This window comes from Bubalus kerabau, chromosome 8, assembly GCF_029407905.1.
Source record: "Bubalus kerabau isolate K-KA32 ecotype Philippines breed swamp buffalo chromosome 8, PCC_UOA_SB_1v2, whole genome shotgun sequence".
Lineage (NCBI taxonomy): Eukaryota > Metazoa > Chordata > Mammalia > Artiodactyla > Bovidae > Bubalus > Bubalus kerabau.
In genome coordinates this window covers 95,170,572-95,176,571 of record NC_073631.1, presented here as the reverse complement: position 1 = coordinate 95,176,571, position 6,000 = coordinate 95,170,572, and positions in this window count along the sequence as shown.

The window sequence follows — 6,000 nt, the reverse complement described above, 5'->3', positions numbered from 1 at the left end:
ACCCCACACCTCCTATGTACCCTGCATTGCAAGTGGATTCTTTACCTCCTGAGCCATTGGGGAAGTCCAGGTACTATTAAAGTCACATGTTATAGATGTGGAAAACTGAAGCACAGAAAGTTTAAACATATAAGCCTAAAAAAAAACAAAAGGCTCCAAGGGCACTGGGATTTGTCTTTTTTATCCACTAGTGTTATCCCCATGCCTGGCACATAATAGGTATTCAATTATTATTTGTTAAATTAACAGTAATTGGCCCAGGATCATGCAGATGGCGTGGGAGGGCTGGGACAGGAATTGAGGTTTGTTGGCTCTAAAGATCCCATTGTTAATTACTGAGATATACTGTCCTGGATGTCAAACAGGAGATGAGCTTTGCATGTCTCTCAGCCTGAGTTACAGGTGCTCAGTAAACCCTGTCCTCTCTCTCAAAGCTGGCTCTCTGATGGAACACTTCCTAACTCATTTTATGAGACCAATATTAATTACCCTGACATGCTCAATCATGTCCAGCTCTTTGAGACCCCATGGACTGTAGCCCACCAGCTTCCTCTGTCCATGGAATTCCCCAGGCAAGAATACTGGAGTGGGTAGCCATTCCCTTCTCCAGGGCATCTTCCTGACCCAGAAATGGAACGTGGGTCTCTCACACTGCAAGCAGATTCTTTACCATCTGAGCCACCAGGGAAGCCCCCAGTGCAGTTAAAGACATCATAAGAAATGAAAGCTGAACACCAGTATTTTCATGAGCATAGGTGAAAAAAAATCAGTAAAATATTAGTAAGTTGTATCCAATAATGTATAAAAAGAATCATACACCATGCCCAAGTGAGTTTATTCCAGGCATGGAAAGCTGGCTCAATATTTAAAAATCAATGAATATAATCCATCACATTAGCAGGATAAAGAAGAAAAATTATTATATCAATTGATGTAGAAAAGGCATTTAACAAAATCCAATACCTACTCATGATAAAAGCTCTCAGCATATGGGGAATAGAAGAGGACACCCTCAGCTTAATCAAGAACATCTACAAAATTTACAGCTTAGGTTCATTAACTGTAACAAACTGGAGATATTGAAAATGGAGGAGGCTGTGCCTGTGTAGGGGAGGGGGCATATGGGATTTCTCCGTACTTTCTTCTCAATTTTCCTGTGAATCTAAAGCAGCTCTAAAAATTACAGTTAATGGGTTTGATGATGCCTTTCTAAATAAAACACTTAAGACACGGTCCATGATAGAAATAATCGATAAGCTGAACTTCAGTATGATTACAAACTTCTGCTCTTGGAAAGACAAGGTCAACAGTATTAAAAGATAAGTCAAAGACTGGGAAGAAACATTTGCAAAACACATATCTGAGAAAGGAATGTTATTCAAAATATGCAAAGAACTCTTAAAGCTTAACAATAAGAAAATAAATGCCTGATTAACAAATGAACCAAAGACCTTAATAGATACCTCTCCAAAGAAGATAAACAGATGGCAAAGAAACATATGACAAGATTATCCACATTCTATCATTTAAGGAGAAACAAATTAAAATGACAATGATATACCACTAGACACCTATCAGTTCAGTTCAGTTCCGACTCTTTGCAACCCCATGAATCACCGCAGCACACCAGGCTTCCCTGTCCATCACCAACTCCTGGAGTTCACTCAAACTCATGTCTATCGAGTCAGCAATGCCATCCAGCCATCTCATCCTCTGTCGTCCCCTTCTCCTCCTGCCCCCAATCCTTCCCAGCATCAGGGTCTTTCCAATGAGTCAACTCTTCACATCAGGTGGCCAAAGTACTGGAGTTTCAGCTTCAACATCAGTCCTTCCAATGAACACCCAGGACTGATCTCCTTTAGGATGGAATGGTTGGATCTCCTTGCAGTCCAAGGGACTCTCAAGAGTCTTCTCCAACACCACAGTTCAAAAGCATCAATTCTTCGGTGCTCAGCTTTCTTCACAGTCCAACTCTCACATCCATACATGACCACTTGAAAAACCATAGCCTTGACTAGATGGACCTTTGTTGGAAAGTAATCTCTCTGCTTTTGAATATGCTATCTAGGTTGGTCATAACTTTCCTTCCAAAGAGTAAGCGTCTTTTAATTTCATGGCTGCAATCACCATCTGCAGTGATTTTGGAGCCCCCCAAAAATAAAGTCTGATGCTGTTTCCACTGTTTCCCCATCTATTTGCCATGAAGTGATGGGACCAGATGCCATGATCTTAGTTTTCTGAATATTGAACTTTAAGCCAACTTTCTCACTCTCCTCTTTTACTTTCATCAAGAGGCTTTTTAGTTCCTCTTCACTTTCTGCCATAAGGGTGCTGTCATCTGCATATGTGAGGTTATTGATATTTCTCCTGGCAATCTTGATTGCAGCTTGTGTTTCTTCCAGTCCAGTGTTTCTCATGATGTACTCTGCATATAAGTTAAATAAGCAGGGTGACAATATACAGCCTTGACGTACTCCTTTTCCTATTTGGAACCAGTCTGTTGTTTCATGTCCAGTTCTAACTGTTGCTTCCTGACCTGCATATAGGTTTCTCAAGAGGCACGTCAGGTGTTCTGGTATTCCCATCTCTTTCAGAATTTTCCACAGTTTATTGTGATCCACACAGTCAAAGGATGTCTGGCTCTAGGTGAGTGACCACACCATTGTGATTATCAGAATGGCCAAAATCCAAATCCTGACAACACCAAATGCTAATGGGGATGTGAAGCAATAGGAACTCTCATTCACTGCTGGAGGGCATGCAAAATGGTACAGCCACTTTGGGAGACAGTTTGGTGGTTTTTCACAAAACTAAACATACTCATAACATGTGCTTCAGCAATTGTACTGCTTGTTATTTACCCGAGAGAGTTGAAAACTTTTGTCTAGAGTAGGTGAATAGATACATAAACTGTGGTTCATCCATACAATGGACTACTATTCAGTCCTAAAAAGAAATCAGCTATCAGAAAAGACATGCAGGAATCTTAAGTGCATATTACCAAGTGAAAGAAGCCAGTCTGAAAAGGCAGCATACTTTATGATTTCATTATGACATTCCAGAAATGGCAAAACGATGGTATTCATACAAAGATCAGTGGTTGCCAGGGGCCTGTGGGGAGGGAGGCGGGTTGAATAGGTGAAATGCTACAGATTTCTTAGGGTGGGGGAAACTATTCTGTATAGTTTACTGTACTTATGAATACACAGATTTAGCATTTATCAAAACCTATAGAACTTTACCTAGAGCCAGACATTCTGGAATGTGAAGTCAGGTGGGCCTAAGAAAGCATCACTACGAACAAAGCTAGTGGAGGTGATGGAATTCTAGTTGAGCTATTTCAAATCCTAAAAGATGATGCTGTGAAAGTGCTGCACTCAATATGCAAGCAAATTTGGAAAACTCAGCAGTGGCCACAGGACTGGAAAAGGTCAGTTTTCATTCCAATCCCAAAGAAAGGCAATACCAAAGAATGCTCAAACTACTGCACAATTGCACTCATCTCACACGCTAGTAAAGTGATGCTCAGAATTCTCCAAGCCAGGCTTCAGCAATACGTGAACCGTGAACTTCCAGATGTTCAAACTGGTTTTAGAAAAGGCAGAGGAACCAGAGATCAAATTGCCAACATCCTCTGGATCATCTAAAAAGCAAGAGAGTTCCAGAAAAACATCTATTTCTGCTTTATTGACTATGCCAAAGCCTTTGACTGTGTGGATCACAACAAACTGGAAAATTCTGAAAGAGATGGAAATACCAGAACACCTGACCTGCCTCTTGAGAAACCTATATGCAGGTCAGGAAGCAACAGTTAGAACTGGACATGAAACAACAGACTGGTTCCAAATAGGAAAAGGAGTACGTCAAGGCTGTATATTGTCACCCTGCTTATTTAACTTATATGCAGAGTATATCATGAGAAATGCTGGACTTGAAGAAGCACAAGCTGGAATCAAGATTGCCGGGAGAAATATCAATAACCTCAGATATGCAGAGGATACCACCCTTATGACGAAACTAAAAAGCCTTTTGATGAAAGTGAAAGTGGAGAGTGAAAAAGTTGGCTTAAAGCTCAACATTCAGAAAACGAAGATCACGACATCTGGTCCCATCATTTCATGGCAAATAGATGGGGAAACAGCGTTAGACTTTATTTTTGGGGGACTCCAAAATCACTGCAGATGGTGATTGCAGCCATGAAATTAAAAGACGCTTACTCTTTGGAAGGAAAGTTATGACCAACCTAGATAGCATATTCAAAAGCAGAGAGATTACTTTCCAACAAAGGTCCATCTAGTCAAGGCTATGGTTTTTCAAGTGGTCATATATGGATGTGAGAGTTGGACTGTGAAGAAAGCTGAGCACCGAAGAATGATGCTTTTGAACTGTGGTGTTGGAGAAGACTCTTGAGAGTCCCTTGGACTGCAAGGAGATCCAACCATTCCATCCTAAAGGAGATCAGTCCTGGGTGTTCATTGGAAGGACTGATGTTGAAGCTGAAACTCGAATACTTTGGCCACCTCATTCGAAGTGTTGACTCATTGGAAAGACCCTGATGCTGGGAGGGATGGGGGCAGGAGGAGAAGGGGACGACAGAGGATGAGATGGCTGGATGGCATCACCAACTGGATGGACATGAGTTTGAGTGAACTCCAGGAGTTGGTGATGGACAGGGAGGCTTGGCATGCTGTGATTCATAGGGTCGCAAAGAGTTGGACATGACTGAATGACTGAACTGAACTGAACTGATAGAACTTTACAGCACAAAGAGTGAATCTTAATTTATACAGATTTTAAAAGTTATTTAGAGGTCAGGGAATCCTAAAGTGAAATGCAGAATATGATTAAATAATCCAACTGTACTACAGTTAGATTATGAAGGGAAGCGGGTGGGGAAAAGGGTGCCTATTTAAGTAACTTTGGAAATGAGTGGAGTCTGTAAAACTAAAGGTAAAATGAATTATACATAAGTATTATATAGACTTTACAGAAACGCAAGGGAGGAAACTAGAATGATCTGTGTAATAATGGATTGGAGTTGGAGACATGAGTATGAACTCATGTTTAGTTTATATGGGTGGAAATGGTTACATATGGAACTCTTTACAGATATTATTATGTCTACATACACAGATTAGTACACACTAATGCTTATTTCTTTGCTCTCTCAGCTGAGAGAATCCAGAAGCACTGATATCCCGGTAGCAGCAAGCAAACCTAGTGCCCAGATCTTTGCTTTTTCATACCACTCTCCAACCAAGGCAGCCAGAGCTCCATGGAGAAATGGCTAACTCTAGGCTTGGGGCAGGTGATGTATAAGATAAATAAGGAGATACTCACACACACACACACACACACACACATAATAAAAACTGAACCCCATGAAAATGAGGATATGCCAAAGGGATACAGGAGCCAATTGAAAGAGCGCCCAATGGCCGAAGCTGGAACAAGTTGAGCAACAACAACAAGAAGTAGTATATTGGATAATGATCCAAAGAATAAAATTAGTCTCCATAGTCCATATTGATAGGCATAAATTAGTGAACAAATAAGTGATTGTGTGTGCCACGTGTTCAGTCACTCAGTCGTGTCCGACACTGCAATCCCAGGGCCTGCAGCCCACCAGTCTCTGTCCATGGGATTTCCCAGAGAAGAATACTGGAGTGGGTTGCCATTTCCCACTCCAGGGGATCTTCCCAACCCAGGGATGGAACCTTCGTCTCCTGTGTCTCCTGTATTGACAGGCAGGTTCTTTAACACCACGTCACCTGGCATGCTACAGTTCATGGGGTCACAGAGAGTCTGACATGACTAGGCCTTGGTGACTGAAAAACAATGACCCTGGGAAGCCCCAAATAAATGGGAGAGAAGTGAAAAAATCTCTGGGGCATAAGAAATCCAAAATCAATGTAATCACCCTCAAGAGGTAAAGTATAACTCCTCATTCTTAAGGGTGCCTTGTACTCAGGACTTCCTGCAGAAAAGTACCGTATAGAA